We start from the raw sequence: 22,804 nt of genomic DNA on the forward strand, positions 1-22,804 counted from the left end.
CTGCAAGCGTTTGGGCACAGGACAACGAAAGCAGAGACCGCCTTCCGGTAGGGACACCAATGTCACTTACCCCGCTCCAGGGATCAGGGCACAGCCAACGCAGCAACTCAGGGGGGGCCACAAGGCCAACAGCATCTGGCAGAGGACTCGGCCCATCCAGAAAGAGTGAAGACATCTTCGTGTCTAATAACGTTCACACCTTTCCGAGGAACAGGACACGTTCAACGCGGGAACTCAGGCAGCCAAAATGCTACTGCATCTGGTGGTGCAGATGCCAATCCTAGACATAAAGAAGAAAGCTTCACATATAGAACTGAACAACGTTGCTTAAAAAACAAACTCTTGGTACTAGAAATTCCATGACATGGACAGCACTCTGCACAAGCCTGTTTGGGAGCCTACCTCTTCTTCAGGTATCACACGTGGTCAGAAGAGTGCATTTGGATCCGGGAAACTCCAACTAAGCGCCAACGGGCAACATGGAAGAGAGAGAAGAAAAACAGATCAAAAGGGTAGAAAACGCTGTTGAATCCAAACAGAAAAGAAGACGACGTTGGCACATGGCACTGACATTCCATCCGCACTGGGGAGGCCTGAACATGGGGAAAGGAAAAACACCCAGTGAAAGCAACGTGAGCACGAGGGACATCCGACACCAAGCCCAGAGGACCTCAGCGAGCGTGTTAAACAGGACAAGTCAGGGATCAACGTACCTCGGCACAGAGACTAAGCCTTGGATATTGGCAACCACCTCCGCTGCGGTTTCCTGCTGCTTCCACAAGAGCCTGCTAAAGCGCTTGCACCTCTCGCGAGGTGCAATTTTCACGCTGCAAGCGATTTGGCACAGGACAACGAAAGCAGAGAACACCGTCAGGTAAGGACAGCAGTGTCACTAAACCCGCTCCAAGGGATCAGGGTACTGCCAACGCAGCAACTCAGGGGGGCCACAAGGCCAACAGCATCTGCTGGATGACTGGGCACCTCTGGAAGGACGAAGACATCTCGTGCAATAACGTGCACACCTTACGGAACAGGACACGTTCAAGCGGAATTGGCAGCCCAAACGCCTATGATGGTGGAGAATATGATAGTGAGGCGCCAATCCTAGAAAAAAGAAGAAAGCTTCACATACAGAACTGAACAACGTTGCTTAGAACACAAACCTGGTGAGCTAGAATTCATGACATGGACAGCACTCTGCAAAAGCCTGTTTGGGAGCCTACCTCTTCTTGGCATCACACGTGGTCAGAAGAGTGCATTTGGATCCAGGAAACTCCAACCAAGCGCCAACGGGCAACATGGAAAAAAAAAAAGAAGAAACAGATCAAAAGGGTAGAAAATGCTGTTGAATCCAAGCAGAAACTAGTTAACATTGGGACATGGCTCTGACATTCCATCAGCACTGGGGAGACCTGAAGATGGGGAAAGAAAAAACACCCAGTAAAAGCAACGTGAGCACAAGGGACATCCGACATCCGGTAGGGACACCTATGTCACTTACCCCGCTCCAGGATCAGGGCACAGGTAACGCAGCAACTCAAGGGGGGGCACAAGGCCAACAGCATCTGGCAGAGGACTCGGCCAATGTAGAAGGAATGAAGATATCTTCATGTCCAATAAGGTCCATGCCTTTCCGAAGAACAGAACACGTTCAGTGTAGGAACATGGGCAGCCCAAAATGGCTACTGCATCTGGTGGTGCAGTCACCAATCCTAGAAAGAAAGAAGAAAGCTTCACATGCAGGACTGAACAACGTTGCTTAAAAACACAAACTCTTGGTACTAGAAATTCCATGACATGGACAGCACTCTGCAAAAGCCTGTTTGGGAGCCTACCTCTTCTTTCGGCATCACACGTGGTCAGAAGAGTGCATTTGGATCCGGCAAACTCCAACCAAGCGCCAACGGGCAACATGGAAGAGAGAAGAAAAACAGATCAAAAGGTAGAAAACGCTGTTGAATCCAAACAGAAAAGAAGACGAGGTTGGCACATGGCACTGACATTCCATCAGCACTGGGGAGACCTGAAGATGGGGAAAGGAAAAGCACCCAGTGAAAGCAACGTGAGCACGAGGGACATCCGACACCAAGCCCAGAGGACCTCAGCGAGCGTGTTCAACAGGACACATCAGGGATCAACGTACCTCGGCACAGAGACTAAGCGTTGGATATTGGCATCCACCTCCGCTGCGGTTTCCTGCTGCTTCCACCAAGAGCCTGGCTAAAGTCCTGGCACCGCTCGCGAGGGCCGCAGTTCCATGCTGCAAGCGTTTGAGCACAGGACAACGAAAGGAGATACCGCCATCCGGTAGTTATGTCACTTACCCCGCTCCAGGGATCAGGGCACAGGTAACGCAGCAACTCAAGGGGGGGCACAAGGCCAACAGCATCTGGCAGAGGACTCGGCCAATGTAGAAGGAATGAAGATATCTTCATGTCCAATAAGGTCCATGCCTTTCCGAAGAACAGAACACTTAGTGAGGTAGGAACATGGGCAGCCCAAAATGGCTACTGCATCTGGTGGTGCAGTCACCAATCCTAGAAAGAAAGAAGAAAGCTTCACATGCAGGACTGAACAACGTTGCTTAAAAACACACTCTTGGGTACTAGAAATTCCATGACATGGACAGCACTCTGCCAAAGCCTGTTTGGGAGCCTACCTCTTCTTTCGGCATCACACGTGGTCACAAGAGTGCATTTGGATCCGGGAAACTCCAACCAAGCGCCAACGGGCAACATGGAAGAGAGAGAAGAAAAACAGATCAAAAGGGTAGAAAACGCTGTTGAATCCAAACAGAAAAGAAGACGAGGTTGGCACATGGCACTGACATTCCATCAGCACTGGGGAGACCTTAAGATGGGGAAAGGAAAAGCACCCAGTGAAAGCAACGTGAGCACGAGGGACATCCGACACCAAGCCCAGAGGACCTCAGCGAGCGTGTTCAACAGGACACATCAGGGATCAACGTACCTCGGCACAGAGACTAAGCGTTGGATATTGGCATCCACCTCCGGCTGCGGTTTCCTGCTGCTTCCACCAAGAGCCTGGCTAAAGTCCTGGCACCGCTCGCGAGGGCCGCAGTTCCATGCTGCAAGCGTTTGGGCACAGGATAACGAAAGCAGAGAGCGCCTTCCGGTAGGGACACCAATGTCACTTACCCCGCTCCAGGGATCAGGGCACAGCCAACGCAGCGACTCAGGGGGGCCCAGAAGGCCAACAGCATCTGGCAGAGGACTCGGTCCATCCGGAAAGAGTCAAGACATCTCCGTGTCTAATAATGTTCACACCTTACCGAGGAACACAACACGTTCAATGCGGAAAATCGGGCAGCCCAAAACGCCTACAGAATATGATGGTGGAGGCGCCAATCCTAGACATAAAGAAGAAAGCTTCACATACAGAACTGAACAACGTTGCTTAGAAACACAAACTCTTGGTACTAGAAATTCCATGACATGGACAGCACTCTGCAAAAGCTTGTTTGGGAGCCTACCTCTTCATTTGGCATCACACGTGGTCACAAGAGTGCATTTGGATCCGGGAAACTCCAACCAAGCGCCAACGGGCAACATGGAAGAAAGAAGAAAAACAGATCAAAAGGGTAGAAAACGCTGTTGAATCCAAACAGAAAAGACGACGACGTTGGCACATGGCACTGACATTCCGTCAGCACTGGGGAGGCCTGAACATGGGGAAAGGAAAAGCACCCAGTGAAAGCAACGTGAGCACGAGGGACATCCGACACCAAGCCCAGAGGACCTCAGCGAGCGTGTTCAACAGGACATGTCAGGGACCAACGTACCTCGGCACAGAGACTAAGCGTTGGATATTGGCATCCACCTCCGGCTGCGGTTTCCTGCTGCTTCCACCAAGAGCCTGGCTAAAGTCCTGACACTGCTCGCGAGGACCGCAGTTCCACGCTGCAAGCGTTTGGGCACAGGACAACAAACGCAGAGAACACCGTCCAGTAGGGACAGCGGTGTCACTTACCCCGCTCCAGGGATCAGGGTACAGCCAACGCAGCAACTCAGGGGGGGCCACAAGGCCAACAGCATCTGCTGGATGACTGGGCACCTCTGGAAGGAGCGAAGACATCTCCGTGTCTAATAATGTTCACACCTTACCGAGGAACAGGACACGTTCAACGCGGAAAATTGGGCAGCCCAAAACGCCTAGAGAATATGATAGTGGAGGCGCCAATCCTAGAAAGAAAGAAGAAAGCTTCACATACAGAACTGAACAACGTTGCTTAGAAACACAAACTCTTGGTACTAGAAATTCCATGACATGGACAGCACTCTGCAAAAGCCTGTTTGGGAGCCTACCTCTTCTTTTGGCATCACACGTGGTCAGAAGAGTGCATTTGGATCCGGGAAACTCCAACCAAGCGCCAACGGGCAACATGGAAAAAAAAAAAGAAAGAAAAACAGATCAAAAGGGTAGAAAATGCTGTTGAATCCAAGCAGAAAACTAGTTAACATTGGGACATGGCTCTGACATTCCATCAGCACTGGGGAGACCTGAAGATGGGAAAGAAAAAACACCCAGTAAAAGCAACGTGAGCACAAGGGACTACATCCGGTAGGGACACTTATGTCACTTACCCCGCTCCAGGGATCAGGGCACAGGTAACGCAGCAACTCAAGGGGGGGCACAAGGCCAACAGCATCTGGCAGAGGACTCGGCCAATGTAGAAGGAATGAAGATATCTTCATGTCCAATAAGGTCCATGCCTTTCCGAAGAACAGAACACGTTCAGTGTAGGAACATGGGCAGCCCAAAATGGCTACTGCATCTGGTGGTGCAGTCACCAATCCTAGAAAGAAAGAAGAAAGCTTCACATGCAGGACTGAACAACGTTGCTTAAAAACACAAACTCTTGGTACTAGAAATTCCATGACATGGACAGCACTCTGCACAAGCCTGTTTGGGAGCCTACCTCTTCTTTCGGCATCACACGTGGTCACAAGAGTGCATTTGGATCCAGGAAACTCCAACCAAGCGCCAACGGGCAACATGGAAGAGAGAGAAGAAAAACAGATCAAAAGGGTAGAAAACGCTGTTGAATCCAAACAGAAAGAGACGACGGTTGGCACATGGCACTGACATTCCATCAGCACTGGGGAGACCTGAAGATGGGGAAAGGAAAAGCACCCAGTGAAAGCAACGTGAGCACGAGGGACATCCGACACCAAGCCCAGAGCACCTCAGCGAGCGTGTTCAACAGGACACGTCAGGGATCAACGTACCTCGGCACAGAGACTAAGCGTTGGATATTGGCATCCACCTCCGGCTGCGGTTTCCTGCTGCTTCCACCAAGAGCCTGGCTAAAGTCCTGGCACCGCTCGCGAGGGCCGCAGTTCCACGCTGCAAGCGTTTGGGCACAGGATAACGAAAGCAGAGACAGCCTTCCGGTAGGGACACCAATGTCACTTACCCCGCTCCAGGGATCAGGGCACAGCCAACGCAGCGACTCAGGGGGGCCAGAAGGCCAACAGCATCTGGCAGAGGACTCGGGTCCTCTGGAAAGAGTCAAGACATCTCCGTGTCTAATAATGTTCACACCTTACCGAGGAACAGGACACGTTCAATGCGGAAAATCGGGCAGCCCAAAACGCCTATAGTAGAATATGATAGTGGAGGCGCCAATCCTAGAAAGAAAGAAGAAAGCTTCACATACAGAACTGAACAACGTTGCTTAGAAACACAAACTCTTGGTACTAGAAATTCCATGACATGGACAGCACTCTGCAAAAGCCTGTTTGGGAGCCTACCTCTTCTTTTGGCATCACACGTGGTCAGAAGAGTGCATTTGGATCCGGGAAACTCCAACCAAGCGCCAACGGGCAACATGGAAGAAAAGAAAGAAAAACAGATCAAAAGGGTAGAAAAGCTGTTGAATCCAACAGAAAACGTTAACACTTGGACATGGCACTGACATTCCTGCAGCACTGGGGAGGCCTGAAGATGGGGAAGGAAAAGCACCCAGTGAAAGCAACGTGAGCACAGGGACATCCGTCACTTACCCCGCTCCAGGGATCAGGGCACAGCTAACGCAGCAACTCAGGGGGCCAGAGGCCAACAGCATCTGGCAGAGGACTCGGCACATGTGAAGGAATGAAGACATCCATCCGTGCCAATAAGGTCCATGCCTTCCCGAGAACAGAACACGTTCATGTCGGAAATGGGCAGCCCAAAATGGCTACTACAAATTGTGGTGGAGTCGCCAATCCTAGAACAAAAGAAGAAAGCTTCACATACAGAACTGAACAACGTTGCTTAAAACACAAACTCTTGGTACTAGAAATTCCATGACATGGACAGCACTCTGCACAAGCCTGTTTGGGAGCCTACCTCTTCATTTGGCATCACACGTGGTCACAAGAGTGCATTTGGATCCGGGAAACTCCAACCAAGCGCCAACGGGCAACATGGAAGAGAGAAAGAAAAACAGATCAAAAGGGTAGAAAACGCTGTTGAATCCAAACAGAAAAGACGACGACGTTGGCACATGGCACTGACATTCCGTCAGCACTGGGGAGGCCTGAACATGGGGAAAGGAAAAGCACCCAGTGAAAGCAACGTGAGCACGAGGGACATCCGACACCAAGCCCAGAGGACCTCAGCGAGCGTGTTCAACAGGACACGTCAGGGACCAACGTACCTCGGCACAGAGACTAAGCGTTGGATATTGGCATCCACCTCCGGCTGCGGTTTCCTGCTGCTTCCACCAAGAGCCTGGCTAAAGTCCTGACACTGCTCGCGAGGACCGCAGTTCCACGCTGCAAGCGTTTGGGCACAGGACAACAAACGCAGAGAACACCGTCCAGTAGGGACAGCGGTGTCACTTACCCCGCTCCAGGGATCAGGGTACAGCCAACGCAGCAACTCAGGGGGGCCACAAGGCCAACAGCATCTGCTGGATGACTGGGCACCTCTGGAAGGAGCGAAGACATCTCCGTGTCTAATAATGTTCACACCTTACCGAGGAACAGGACACGTTCAACGCGGAAAATTGGGCAGCCCAAAACGCCTAGAGAATATGATAGTGGAGGCGCCAATCCTAGAAAGAAAGAAGAAAGCTTCACATACAGAACTGAACAACGTTGCTTAGAAACACAAACTCTTGGTACTAGAAATTCCATGACATGGACAGCACTCTGCAAAAGCCTGTTTGGGAGCCTACCTCTTCTTTTGGCATCACACGTGGTCAGAAGAGTGCATTTGGATCCGGGAAACTCCAACCAAGCGCCAACGGGCAACATGGAAAAAAAAAAAAGAAAGAAAAACAGATCAAAAGGGTAGAAAATGCTGTTGAATCCAAGCAGAAAACTAGTTAACATTGGGACATGGCTCTGACATTCCATCAGCACTGGGGAGACCTGAAGATGGGGAAAGAAAAAACACCCAGTAAAAGCAACGTGAGCACAAGGGACATCCGACATCCGGTAGGGACACTTATGTCACTTACCCCGCTCCAGGGATCAGGGCACAGGTAACGCAGCAACTCAAGGGGGGCACAAGGCCAACAGCATCTGGCAGAGGACTCGGCCAATGTAGAAGGAATGAAGATATCTTCATGTCCAATAAGGTCCATGCCTTTCCGAAGAACAGAACACGTTCAGTGTAGGAACATGGGCAGCCCAAAATGGCTACTGCATCTGGTGGTGCAGTCACCAATCCTAGAAAGAAAGAAGAAAGCTTCACATGCAGGACTGAACAACGTTGCTTAAAAAACAAACTCTGGTGAACTGAGAAATTCCATGACATGGACAGCACTCTGCAAAAGCCTGTTTGGGAGCCTACCTCTTCTTTCGGCATCACACGTGGTCACAAGAGTGCATTTGGATCCAGGAAACTCCAACCAAGCGCCAACGGGCAACATGGAAGAGAGAGAAGAAAAACAGATCAAAAGGGTAGAAAACGCTGTTGAATCCAAACAGAAAAGACGACGACGTTGGCACATGGCACTGACATTCCATCAGCACTGGGGAGACCTTAAGATGGGGAAAGGAAAAGCACCCAGTGAAAGCAACGTGAGCACGAGGGACATCCGACACCAAGCCCAGAGGACCTCAGCGAGCGTGTTCAACAGGACACGTCAGGGACCAACGTACCTCGGCACAGAGACTAAGCGTTGGATATTGGCATCCACCTCCGCTGCGGTTTCCTGCTGCTTCCACCAAGAGCCTGGCTAAAGTCCTGGCACCGCTCGCGAGGGCCGCAGTTCCACGCTGCAAGCGTTTGGGCACAGGACAACGAAAGCAGAGAACACCGTCCAGTAGGGACAGCGGTGTCACTTACCCCGCTCCAGGGATCAGGGCACAGCCAACGCAGCAACTCAGGGGGGGCCCAAGGCCAACAGCATCTGGCTGATGACTCGGCACCTCTGGAAGGCGAAGACATCTTCGTGTCTAATAACGTGCACACCTTACCGAGGAACAGGACACGTTCAACGCGGAAAATTGGGCAGCCAAAACGCTATATGGTGAGAATATGTAGGGAGGCGCCAATCCTAGAAAGAAAGAAGAAAGCTTCACATACAGAACTGAACAACGTTGCTTAGAAACACAAACTCTTGGTATCGAGAAACTCCATGACATGGACAGCACTCTGCAAAAGCCTGTTTGGGAGCCTACCTCTTCTTTGGCATCACACGTGGTCAGAAGAGTGCATTTGGATCCGGAAACTCCAACCAAGCGCCAACGGGCAACATGGAAAAAAAAAAGAAAGAAAAACAGATCAAAGGGTAGAAAATGCTGTTGAACCAAGCAGAAAACTAGTTAACATGGACATGGCTCTGACATTCCATCAGCACTGGGGAGACCTGAAGATGGGGAAAGAAAAAAACCCAGTAAAAGCAACGTGAGCACAAGGGACTACATCCGGTAGGGACACTTATGTCACTTACCCGCTCCAGGATCAGGGCACAGGTAACGCAGCAACTCAAGGGGGGCACAAGGCCAACAGCATCTGGCAGAGGACTCGGCCAATGTAGAAGGAATGAAGATATCTTCATGTCCAATAAGGTCCATGCCTTCCGAAGAACAGAACACGTTCAGTGTAGGAACATGGGCAGCCCAAAATGGCTACTGCATTGGCGGGCAGTCACCAATCCTAGAAAGAAAGAAGAAAGCTTCACATGCAGGACTGAACAACGTTGCTTAAAAAACAAACTCTTGGTACTAAGAAATTCCATGACATGGACAGCACTCTGCAAAAGCCTGTTTGGGAGCCTACCTCTTCTTTCGGCATCACACGTGGTCAGAAGAGTGCATTTGGATCCGGCAAACTCCAACCAAGCGCCAACGGGCAACATGGAAGAGAGAGAAGAAAAACAGATCAAAAGGGTAGAAAACGCTGTTGAATCCAAACAGAAAAGACGACGACGTTGGCACATGGCACTGACATTCCATCAGCACTGGGGAGACCTTAAGATGGGGAAAGGAAAAGCACCCAGTGAAAGCAACGTGAGCACGAGGGACATCCGACACCAAGCCCAGAGGACCTCAGCGAGCGTGTTCAACAGGACACATCAGGGATCAAACTACCTCGGCACAGAGACTAAGCGTTGGATATTGGCATCCACCTCCGGCTGCGGTTTCCTGCTGCTTCCACCAAGAGCCTGGCTAAAGTCCTGGCACCGCTCGCGAGGGCCGCAGTTCCATGCTGCAAGCGTTTGGGCACAGGACAACGAAAGCAGAGAACACGTCCAGGTAGGGACACCAGTGTCACTTACCCCGCTCCAGGGATCAGGGCACAGCCAACGCAGCAACTCAGGGGGGCCACAAGGCCAACAGCATCTGGCAGAGGACTCGGCCAATGTAGAAGGAATGAAGATATCTTCATGTCCAATAAGGTCCATGCCTTTCCGAAGAACAGAACACGTTCAGTAGGAAACATGGGCAGCCCAAAAAGGCTACTGCATGTGGTGGTGCAGTCGCCAATCCTAGAAAGAAAGAAGAAAGCTTCACATGCAGAACTGAACAACGTTGCTTAAAAACACAAACTCTTGGTACTAGAAATTCCATGACATGGACAGCACTCTGCACAAGCCTGTTTGGGAGCCTACCTCTTCTTTCGGCATCACACGTGGTCACAAGAGTGCATTTGGATCCGGGAAACTCCAACCAAGCGCCAACGGGCAACATGGAAAGAGAAGAAAGAAAAACAGATCAAAAGGGTAGAAAACGCTGTTGAATCCAAACAGAAAAGAAGACGAGGTTGGCACATGGCACTGACATTCCATCAGCACTGGGGAGACCTGAAGATGGGGAAAGGAAAAGCACCCAGTGAAAGCAACGTGAGCACGAGGGACATCCGACACCAAGCCCAGAGGACCTCAGCGAGCGTGTCAAACAGGACACATCACGGATCAACGTACCTCGGCACAGAGACTAAGCGTTGGATACTGGCATCCACCTCCGGCTGCGGTTTCCTGCTGCTTCCACCAAGAGCCTGGCTAAAGTCCTGGCACCGCTCGCGAGGGCCGCAGTTCCATGCTGCAAGCGTTTGGGCACAGGATAACGAAAGCAGAGACCGCCTTCCGGTAGGGACACCAGTGTCACTTACCCCGCTCCAGGGATCAGGGCACAGCCAACGCAGCGACTCAGGGGGACCAGAGCCAACAGCATCGGGCAGAGGACTCGGCTCATCCGGAAAGAGTCAACTCTCCTGTCTAATAATGTCACACCTTCCGAGGAACACAACACGTTCAATGCGGAAAATCGGGCAGCCCAAAACGCCTACTGCATATGATGGTGGAGGCGCCAATCCTAGACATAAAGAAGAAAGCTTCACATACAGAACTGAACAACGTTGCTTAAAACACAAACTCTTGGTACTAGAAATTCCATGACATGGACAGCACTCTGCAAAAGCTTGTTTGGGAGCCTACCTCTTCATTTGGCATCACACGTGGTCACAAGAGTGCATTTGGATCCGGGAAACTCCAACCAAGCGCCAACGGGCAACATGGAAGAAGAAGAAAAACAGATCAAAAGGGTAGAAAACGCTGTTGAATCCAAACAGAAAAGACGACGACGTTGGCACATGGCACTGACATTCCGTCAGCACTGGGGAGGCCTGAACATGGGGAAAGGAAAAGCACCCAGTGAAAGCAACGTGAGCACGAGGGACATCCGACACCAAGCCCAGAGGACCTCAGCGAGCGTGTTCAACAGGACATGTCAGGGACCAACGTACCTCGGCACAGAGACTAAGCGTTGGATATTGGCATCCACCTCCGGCTGCGGTTTCCTGCTGCTTCCACCAAGAGCCTGGCTAAAGTCCTGACACTGCTCGCGAGGACCGCAGTTCCACGCTGCAAGCGTTTGGGCACAGGACAACAAACGCAGAGAACACCGTCCAGTAGGGACAGCGGTGTCACTTACCCCGCTCCAGGGATCAGGGTACAGCCAACGCAGCAACTCAGGGGGGGCCACAAGGCCAACAGCATCTGCTGGATGACTGGGCACCTCTGGAAGGAGCGAAGACATCTCCGTGTCTAATAATGTTCACACCTTACCGAGGAACAAGACACATTCAACGCGGAAAATTGGGCAGCCCAAAACGCCTAGAGAATATGATAGTGGAGGCGCCAATCCTAGAAAGAAAGAAGAAAGCTTCACATACAGAACTGAACAACGTTGCTTAGAAACACAAACTCTTGGTACTAGAAATTCCATGACATGGACAGCACTCTGCAAAAGCCTGTTTGGGAGCCTACCTCTTCTTTTGGCATCACACGTGGTCAGAAGAGTGCATTTGGATCCGGGAAACTCCAACCAAGCGCCAACGGGCAACATGGAAAAAAAAAAAAGAAAGAAAAACAGATCAAAAGGGTAGAAAATGCTGTTGAATCCAAGCAGAAAACTAGTTAACATTGGGACATGGCTCTGACATTCCATCAGCACTGGGGAGACCTGAAGATGGGGAAAGAAAAAACACCCAGTAAAAGCAACGTGAGCACAAGGGACATCCGACATCCGGTAGGGACACTTATGTCACTTACCCCGCTCCAGGGATCAGGGCACAGGTAACGCAGCAACTCAAGGGGCGGCACAAGGCCAACAGCATCTGGCAGAGGACTCGGCCAATGTAGAAGGAATGAAGATATCTTCATGTCCAATAAGGTCCATGCCTTTCCGAAGAACAGAACACGTTGAGTGTAGGAACATGGGCAGCCCAAAATGGCTACTGCATCTGGTGGTGCAGTCACCAATCCTAGAAAGAAAGAAGAAAGCTTCACATATAGAACTGAACAACGTTGCTTAAAAAACAAACTCTTGGTACTAGAAATTCCATGACATGGACAGCACTCTGCAAAAGCCTGTTTGGGAGCCTACCTCTTCTTTCGGCATCACACGTGGTCAGAAGAGTGCATTTGGATCCGGCAAACTCCAACCAAGCGCCAACGGGCAACATGGAAGAGAGAGAAGAAAAACAGATCAAAAGGGTAGAAAACGCTGTTGAATCCAAACAGAAAAGACGACGACGTTGGCACATGGCACTGACATTCCATCAGCACTGGGGAGGCCTGAACATGGGGAAAGGAAAAGCACCCAGTGAAAGCAACGTGAGCACGAGGGACATCCGACACCAAGCCCAGAGGACCTCAGCGAGCGTGTTCAACAGGACACGTCAGGGACCAACGTACCTCGGCACAGAGACTAAGCGTTGGATATTGGCATCCACCTCCGGCTGCGGTTTCCTGCGGCTTCCACCAAGAGCCTGGCTAAAGTCCTGGCACCGCTCGCGAGGGCCGCAGTTCCACGCTGCAAGCGTTTGGGCACAGGACAACAAACGCAGAGAACACCGTCCAGTACGGACAGCGGTGTCACTTACCCCGCTCCAAGGATCAGGGCACATCCAACGCAGCAACTCAGGGGGGGCCACAAGGCCAACAGCATCTGCTGGATGACTGGGCACCTCTGGAAGGAGCGAAGACAGCTTCGTGTCTAATAACATGCACACCTTACCGAGGAACAAGACACATTCAACGCGGAAAATTGGGCAGCCCAAAACGCCTAGAGAATATGATAGTGGAGGCGCCAATCCTAGAAAGAAAGAAGAAAGCTTCACATACAGAACTGAACAACGTTGCTTAGAAACACAAACTCTTGGTACTAGAAATTCCATGACATGGACAGCACTCTGCAAAAGCCTGTTTGGGAGCCTACCTCTTCTTTTGGCATCACACGTGGTCAGAAGAGTGCATTTGGATCCGGGAAACTCCAACCAAGCGCCAACGGGCAACATGGAAAAAAAAAAAAAAGAAAGAAAAACAGATCAAAAGGGTAGAAAATGCTGTTGAATCCAAGCAGAAAACTAGTTAACATTGGGACATGGCTCTGACATTCCATCAGCACTGGGGAGACCTGAAGATGGGGAAAGAAAAAACACCCAGTAAAAGCAACGTGAGCACAAGGGACTACATCCGGTAGGGACACTTATGTCACTTACCCCGCTCCAGGGATCAGGGCACAGGTAACGCAGCAACTCAAGGGGGGGCACAAGGCCAACAGCATCTGGCAGAGGACTCGGCCAATGTAGAAGGAATGAAGATATCTTCATGTCCAATAAGGTCCATGCCTTTCCGAAGAACAGAACACGTTCAGTGTAGGAACATGGGCAGCCCAAAATGGCTACTGCATCTGGTGGTGCAGTCACCAATCCTAGAAAGAAAGAAGAAAGCTTCACATGCAGGACTGAACAACGTTGCTTAAAAACACAAACTCTTGGTACTAGAAATTCCATGACATGGACAGCACTCTGCCAAAGCCTGTTTGGGAGCCTACCTCTTCTTTCGGCATCACACGTGGTCACAAGAGTGCATTTGGATCCGGGAAACTCCAACCAAGCGCCAACGGGCAACATGGAAGAGAGAGAAGAAAAACAGATCAAAAGGGTAGAAAACGCTGTTGAATCCAAACAGAAAAGACGACGACGTTGGCACATGGCACTGACATTCCATCAGCACTGGGGAGACCTTAAGATGGGGAAAGGAAAAGCACCCAGTGAAAGCAACGTGAGCACGAGGGACATCCGACACCAAGCCCAGAGGACCTCAGCGAGCGTGTTCAACAGGACATGTCAGGGACCAACGTACCTCGGCACAGAGACTAAGCGTTGGATATTGGCATCCACCTCCGGCTGCGGTTTCCTGCTGCTTCCACCAAGAGCCTGGCTAAAGTCCTGACACTGCTCGCGAGGACCGCAGTTCCACGCTGCAAGCGTTTGGGCACAGGACAACAAACGCAGAGAACACCGTCCAGTAGGGACAGCGGTGTCACTTACCCCGCTCCAGGGATCAGGGTACAGCCAACGCAGCAACTCAGGGGGGGCCACAAGGCCAACAGCATCTGCTGGATGACTGGGCACCTCTGGAAGGAGCGAAGACATCTCCGTGTCTAATAATGTTCACACCTTACCGAGGAACAGGACACGTTCACGCGGAAAATTGGGCAGCCCAAAACGCCTATGATGGTGGAGAATATGATAGTGGAGGCGCCAATCCTAGAAAGAAAGAAGAAAGCTTCACATACAGAACTGAACAACGTTGCTTAGAAACACAAACTCTTGGTACTAGAAATTCCATGACATGGACAGCACTCTGCAAAAGCCTGTTTGGGAGCCTACCTCTTCTTTTGGCATCACACGTGGTCAGAAGAGTGCATTTGGATCCGGGAAACTCCAACCAAGCGCCAACGGGCAACATGGAAAAAAAAAAAAGAAAGAAAAACAGATCAAAAGGGTAGAAAATGCTGTTGAATCCAAGCAGAAAACTAGTTAACATTGGGACATGGCTCTGACATTCCATCAGCACTGGGGAGACCTGAAGATGGGGAAAGAAAAAACACCCAGTAAAAGCAACGTGAGCACAAGGGACATCCGACATCCGGTAGGGACACTTATGTCACTTACCCCGCTCCAGGGATCAGGGCACAGGTAACGCAGCAACTCAAGGGGGGGCACAAGGCCAACAGCATCTGGCAGAGGACTCGGCCAATGTAGAAGGAATGAAGATATCTTCATGTCCAATAAGGTCCATGCCTTTCCGAAGAACAGAACACGTTCAGTGTAGGAACATGGGCAGCCCAAAATGGCTACTGCATCTGGTGGTGCAGTCACCAATCCTAGAAAGAAAGAAGAAAGCTTCACATGCAGGACTGAACAACGTTGCTTAAAAAACAAACTCTTGGTACTAGAAATTCCATGACATGGACAGCACTCTGCCAAAGCCTGTTTGGGAGCCTACCTCTTCTTTCGGCATCACACGTGGTCACAAGAGTGCATTTGGATCCGGGAAACTCCAACCAAGCGCCAACGGGCAACATGGAAGAGAGAGAAGAAAAACAGATCAAAAGGGTAGAAAACGCTGTTGAATCCAAACAGAAAAGAAGACGAGGTTGGCACATGGCACTGACATTCCATCAGCACTGGGGAGACCTTAAGATGGGGAAAGGAAAAGCACCCAGTGAAAGCAACGTGAGCACGAGGGACATCCGACACCAAGCCCAGAGGACCTCAGCGAGCGTGTTCAACAGGACACATCAGGGATCAACGTACCTCGGCACAGAGACTAAGCGTTGGATATTGGCATCCACCTCCGGCTGCGGTTTCCTGCTGCTTCCACCAAGAGCCTGGCTAAAGTCCTGGCACCGCTCGCGAGGGCCGCAGTTCCATGCTGCAAGCGTTTGGGCACAGGATAACGAAAGCAGAGAGCGCCTTCCGGTAGGGACACCAATGTCACTTACCCCGCTCCAGGGATCAGGGCACAGCCAACGCAGCGACTCAGGGGGGCCCAGAAGGCCAACAGCATCTGGCAGAGGACTCGGTCCATCCGGAAAGAGTCAAGACATCTCCGTGTCTAATAATGTTCACACCTTACCGAGGAACACAACACGTTCAATGCGGAAAATCGGGCAGCCCAAAACGCCTACAGAATATGATGGTGGAGGCGCCAATCCTAGACATAAAGAAGAAAGCTTCACATACAGAACTGAACAACGTTGCTTAGAAACACAAACTCTTGGTGAACTAGAAATTCCATGACATGGACAGCACTCTGCAAAAGCTTGTTTGGGAGCCTACCTCTTCATTTGGCATCACACGTGGTCACAAGAGTGCATTTGGATCCGGGAAACTCCAACCAAGCGCCAACGGGCAACATGGAAGAAAGAAGAAAAACAGATCAAAAGGGTAGAAAACGCTGTTGAATCCAAACAGAAAAGACGACGACGTTGGCACATGGCACTGACATTCCGTCAGCACTGGGGAGGCCTGAACATGGGGAAAGGAAAAGCACCCAGTGAAAGCAACGTGAGCACGAGGGACATCCGACACCAAGCCCAGAGGACCTCAGCGAGCGTGTTCAACAGGACATGTCAGGGACCAACGTACCTCGGCACAGAGACTAAGCGTTGGATATTGGCATCCACCTCCGGCTGCGGTTTCCTGCTGCTTCCACCAAGAGCCTGGCTAAAGTCCTGACACTGCTCGCGAGGACCGCAGTTCCACGCTGCAAGCGTTTGGGCACAGGACAACAAACGCAGAGAACACCGTCCAGTAGGGACAGCGGTGTCACTTACCCCGCTCCAGGGATCAGGGTACAGCCAACGCAGCAACTCAGGGGGGGCCACAAGGCCAACAGCATCTGCTGGATGACTGGGCACCTCTGGAAGGAGCGAAGACATCTCCGTGTCTAATAACATGCACACCTTACCGAGGAACAGGACACGTTCAACGCGGAAAATTGGGCAGCCCAAAACGCCTAGATGGTGGAGAATATGATAGTGGAGGCGCCAATCCTAGAAAGAAAGAAGAAAGCTTCACATACAGAACTGAACAACGTTGCTTAGAAACACAAACTCTTGGTACTAGAAATTCCATGACATGGACAGCACTCTGCAAAAGCCTGTTTGGGAGCCTACCTCTTCTTTTGGCATCACACGTGGTCAGAAGAGTGCATTTGGATCCGGGAAACTCCAACCAAGCGCCAACGGGCAACATGGAAAAAAAAAAAAGAAAGAAAAACAGATCAAAAGGGTAGAAAATGCTGTTGAATCCAAGCAGAAAACTAGTTAACATTGGGACATGGCTCTGACATTCCATCAGCACTGGGGAGACCTGAAGATGGGGAAAGAAAAAACACCCAGTAAAAGCAACGTGAGCACAAGGGACATCCGACATCCGGTAGGGACACTTATGTCACTTACCCCGCTCCAGGGATCAGGGCACAGGTAACGCAGCAACTCAAGGGGGGGCACAAGGCCAACAGCATCTGGCAGAGGACTCGGCCAATGTAGAAGGAATGAAGATATCTTCATGTCCAATAAGGTCCATGCCTTTCCGAAGAACAGAACACGTTCAGTGTAGGAACATGGGCAGCCCAAAATGGCTACTGCATCTGGTGGTGCAGTCACCAATCCTAGAAAGAAAGAAGAAAGCTTCACATGCAGGACTGAACAATGTTGGTTAGAAATAATACTGGTGATACTAGAAATTCCATGACATGGACAGCACTCTGCAAAAGCCTGTTTGGGAGCCTACCTCTTCTTTCGGCATCACACGTGGTCACAAGAATGCATTTGGATCCGGGAAACTCCAACCAAGCGCCAACGGGCAACATGGAAGAGAGAGAAGAAAAACAGATCAAAAGGGTAGAAAACGCTGTTGAATCCAAACAGAAAAGAAGACGACGTTGGCACATGGCACTGACATTCCATCAGCACTGGGGAGGCCTGAACATGGGGAAAGGAAAAGCACCCAGTGAAAGCAACGTGAGCACGAGGGACATCCGACACCAAGCCCAGAGGACCTCAGCGAGCGTGTTCAACAGGACATGTCAGGGACCAACGTACCTCGGCACAGAGACTAAGCGTTGGATATTGGCATCCACCTCCGGCTGCGGTTTCCTGCTGCTTCCACCAAGAGCCTGGCTAAAGTCCTGGCACCGCTCGCGAGGGCCGCAGTTCCATGCTGCAAGCGTTTGGGCACAGGACAACGAAAGCAGAGAGCGCCTTCCGGTAGGGACACCAATGTCACTTACCCCGCTCCAAGGATCAGGGCACAGCCAACGCAGCAACTCAGGGGGGGCCACAAGGCCAACAGCATCTGGCAGAGGACTCGGTCCATCCGGAAAGAGTCAAGACATCTCCGTGTCTAATAACGTTCACACCTTACCGAGGAACACGACACGTTCAACGCGGGAACTCGGGCAGCCCAAAATGGCTACTGCATCTGGTGGTGCAGATGCCAATCCTAGACATAAAGAAGAAAGCTTCACATATAGAACTGAACAACGTTGCTTAAAAAAAAACTCTGGTGAACTGAGAAATTCCATGACATGGACAGCACTCTGCCAAAGCCTGTTTGGGAGCCTACCTCTTCATTCAGCATCACACGTGGTCAGAAGAGTGCATTTGGATCCGGGAAACTCCAACTAAGCGCCAACGGGCAACATGGAAGAGAGAGAAGAAAAACAGATCAAAAGGGTAGAAAACGCTGTTGAATCCAAACAGAAAAGAAGACGACGTTGGCACATGGCACTGACATTCCATCAGCACTGGGGAGGCCTGAACATGGGGAAAGAAAGAACACCCGGTGAAAGCAACGTGAGCACGAGGGACATCCGACACCAAGCCCAGAGGACCTCAGCGAGCGTGTTTAACAGGACAAGTCAGGGATTAACGTACCTCGGCACAGAGTCTAAGCGTTGGATATTGGCATCCACCTCCGGCTGCAGTTTCCTGCTGCTTCCACCAAGAGCCTGGCTAAAGTCCTGGCACCGCTCGCGAGGGCCACACTTCCACTCTGCAAGCGTTTGGGCACAGGACAACGAACACAGAGAACGCCTTCTGGTAGGGACAGCGGTGTCACTCACTCCTATCCAAGGATCAGCGCCCAGCCAACGCAGCAACTCAGGGGGGCCCACAAGGCCAACAGCATCTGGCGCTGGACTCGGCTCATCTGGAAGGAAGGAAGAGATCCTCATGTCTGCTCATGTCCACACCTTTCCGAGGAACAGCACACGTTCAACGCGGGAACTCGGGCAGCCCAAAATGCCTCCAGCATCTGGTGGTGGAGGCGCCGATCCTGGACAGGAAGAAGAAAGCTTCCCATGCAGCACTGAACAACGGCGGTTAGAAAGGATTCCTGGTGATACCGGAAACCCCAAGGCATGGACAGCACTCAGCAAAAGCCTGTTTGGGAGCCCACCTCTGCTTTCGGCATCACTCGTGGTCAGAAGTGCGCGTTTGGAGCCTGGAAATTCCAACAAAGCGCCACCGGGCGACAAAAAAACAAAATGGAAAAACAAATGGAATTGGAATGGGAGGAAAATGGGACGAGGGAGGGAGAAAATGGGGACGTGGTAGGAAACAGGGACTGGGACGGGAGGAAATGGGGACAAGGGAAGAAATGCCGGTACAACCGGATTTGAATGCTGAGTGAGTGGGGGTCCAGAGTGGCACCAATGCCATGGAACGTGCAGAAGAGCCAAAAAGCTCTCTGGGAAATCCGGAGCTCGCCTGCCTCTGAAGGCTCGGCTCTGTTATTTTGAATGCTAGTTTGAATTTGAATGCTCCATTTTTAAGAAGGGAAGTAAGGACAATCCTGGGAACTACCGACATAACAGTCTCACCTCTGTGCTGGGAGAGAGCACCGAGCAGATCCTCGTGGAAGTCGCGCTAAGGCACACAAATGACGGGGAGGTGATGCAGGAGAGCCAGCGCGGCTTCACCAAGGCTGAATCCTGCTTGACCAACCTGGCGGCTGCCTATGGCGGTGTCACTGCATCAATAGACGAGCCAAGAGCCACTGCTATCACCCACCTGCACTTCCCAAAGGGGTCCGTGCTGGGGCTGGGACTCTTCAGCATCTTCATCAGTGACAGCACCGGCGGGGCCGGGCGCACCCTCAGAAAATTTGCTGACGACACCCAGCTGTGGGGAGGGGCGACACAGCAGAGGGACGGGACACCAGCCAGAGGGACCCAGACAGGCTCCGGTCAGCAGGTGAGGAGAGGTGATCCTGCCCCTCTGCCCTGTGCTGAAGAGGCCTCACCTGGAGCGCTGTGTCCATATGAAGAGTCCTCAGGGCAGAAGGGACACAGACCCGTTGGAGCACATTCAGAGGACGGCCCCGAAACACAAAGAACCAAAGGATCAAACCCCTCTCCTCCAAGGACAGGCCGAGAGAGCTGGGGCTGTTCAGCGCGGAGGAGCGAAGGCTCCGAGGGGACCTGGTAACAGCCTTTCGATACCTAAAGGGGAGCTAAAGGAAAGAAGGAGGGAAAATTCAGGTTAGATGTAAGGAAAATATCTTTTACAGCACGGGACAAGGGGAAACAGCTTTAAATTGAGGAAGGGAAGATAGAGGTTGGATGTCAGGGGGAAGTTCTTCGCTATGAGAGTGGTGAGGTGCTGGAACAGCTGCCCAGAGAGGCTGTGGATGCCCCGTCCATCCCTGGAGCTGTTCGAGGCCAGCGTGGATGGGGCCCTGGGCAGCCTGGGTTGGTGTGACACGGGGAGGTCAGTGGCCCTGTGTGTGGCAGGGGGGTTGGAGACTTGTGATGCTCGAGGTCCCTTCCAAGCCGGGCCATTCTGTCATTCTGTGATTCTGTGGCGTGGAACAGGCTGCCCGGAGATGCGGTGGACGCCCTGTCCCTTCCAAGGTGAGGATGGATCAGGCTCTGGGCAGCCTGGTCTAGCTGTGGCTGTCCCTCTTCATGGCGGGGGAGTGGGACCAGATCGTCATAAACGGTCCATTCCGACTCCAAGGAGTCTATGGCACGATAGCTGAAGCCGTGAGGCACGATGACACAAAGCACACGGAGCTTATTGGGCTGGAAGAGTAAACCCCAGGGAGCGAGGCGAGCCCCCTGCAGCCCCCATTCCATCTCTAAGTGAGCATCCCACAGCCATCACAAAACCCACCTGCATACCAGCGACGCACAAACAGGGGCTTCATGGTGTTCCACTGTCTGCTCCACGGATTGCACAGAGCTTAAAGCACTAACCAGAGCAGCCCCAGAAAGCCTTCCGTCTGTCTGCAAAACAGAACGAGAGCCAAAGAGACGCGGAACATAATTTAAACGCGTGCCCTTAAACAACAAAACTCAGCAGGGGTGGAATGAATACGTGGCACAGGGGACACAGAGGGGACGTGGGCAGAGGACACAGGGAGGACACAAGGACACGAGCGGGACGCGAGGAAACAGAGGGAACGTGGAGGGGGACGCATAGGGGACGTGTCATAAAACGGCCTGGGACAACGTGGTAGCAGACAAACCCAGTTTGGAGTCCCAGGGTGGAGATTCCGCAACGAGAACCATGAAAGAGGGAACAGAGACTTCACGGGAAGGTACTGAGCTGAACAAGAGCTGCAGAGGAAACCTGGAGAACACAGAATCCCTGTGCGGAAAAGTGCACCAGCTCCCGGCATTTCCAGAGTTGCAATGCTCAGCCAGCCGACCAGCGTTACCTTGGGGCTGACGGAAGCCTTCCAGAAACAGATGGGAGCAAAAGAAAGGAACGAGCATCAGTCCCGCCATGACCGCTTCAGAAAAAGGCTGATAACTCCTTCGCTCCCCTCAGAGAACAACTGGAAGGCAGCATGAGGAGGGGCAGAGCAGACACAGCTACTGTAAACCAGCTTAGGAGCCCCACAGAAAGGCGCAGATCAGAACCCTGCAAGAAAGAAAGAATCACTCACCTCTTTCCAAGAACCAGAGCTCACCCAGCAATCCACAGGAGGCATCTCCAGGAAGAAACGCTGCCTGTGGGGCTGCCAGCCCTTAAATGAGGGGAGGGAGGGGTGGAGCCAGGCTCAGCCCCATCTGGTCCCACACGTGCACCGCTTCCATCTGTGCTTGCAGGGCTGCACCCCTCACCAGCTGCTCCATCACTGCTTCAGGCTGCCATCTCAGAGTTCCCCTAAAAGCATGAAGGAGAAAAAAAGAAAAAAAAAGGAATGAGCGGCAGCCAATGGGGTCTGGTTAAGGGCGAGGGGGTTTCACGGACGGAGCAGCTGGGATGGCCCACACGCTGGGATTCCAGGCTGTCCTCAGTGGCACCTGCCTGTGCGGCAGCGTGTGGCCTTGCGGCTCAGACATCAGTCCCGAAGCCCAAAGGAACAGGGAGGCTGCAGCGTGCGGACTTGGCGCAGCCCCTGTTCTCCTCGAGTCACAGATGGCTGACGTACCGCAGTGCCCCATCGCTGCTGCGGCACCACGCGGGATTGCTGCAGTCGCTGCAGATGGGCAGAAAGGACAAACGGTCTCCGGAAAGCGCTTCCCATACGACTTGCCCGCAGGCGTGGGGCACAAGCCCCATTTGGGGGGCAATGACCCCCACTGTCACAGCCGTGCGCTGAGGACACCTCCACCCCACTGCACACAGCCAGCAACTTCAGCCCACAGGCATCGCTGTCCTCAACCCCATGGTGATGTCGGCAAAGGGGCAAGAAAAAGGCGGGGAAAGGGGCGGGAAAAAGACAGGAAAAGGGGGCAAAAAGAAGGGAAAGGGGTGGAAAAGGGGTGAGAAAGGTGAGAGAAAAAGGGTGGGAAAGAGAAGGGAAAAAGGGGGGAAAGAGGCAGGAAAGGGAAGGGAAAAGGGAGAGGAAAAGGCGGGAAAGGGGTGGGAAAAGGGCAGAAAAAAAAGGAAGGAAAAGGGTGGAAAAAGGAGGTAATAGGAAGGAATAAAGGCAGGAAAGGGGCAGGAAAGGGAAGGGAAACAAATGGGAAAGGGGTGGGAAAGAGGCGGAAAAAGGTTGGAAAGAGGAAAGGGCAGTGAAAAAGAAG

At 52.0% G+C, this 22,804-nt stretch overlaps 1 long non-coding RNA gene across 1 annotated transcript; it reads right to left on the minus strand.

The window, feature by feature from the left end:
- Positions 1–20,801: 20,801 nt before the first annotated feature.
- Positions 20,802–21,701, minus strand: LOC116217775 (uncharacterized). The gene is made up of 3 exons (XR_014883304.1): positions 21,487–21,701; positions 21,295–21,398; positions 20,802–21,052 (listed from the first exon to the last, which is right to left on the minus strand). It is a non-coding gene; the product is annotated as an uncharacterized LOC116217775 (long non-coding RNA).
- Between the last annotated feature and the right edge of the window lie 1,103 nt (positions 21,702–22,804).

This window comes from Meleagris gallopavo, chromosome 5 (genome assembly GCF_905368555.1).
Source record: "Meleagris gallopavo chromosome 5, MGAL_WU_HG_1.1, whole genome shotgun sequence".
Taxonomy (NCBI): domain Eukaryota; kingdom Metazoa; phylum Chordata; class Aves; order Galliformes; family Phasianidae; genus Meleagris; species Meleagris gallopavo.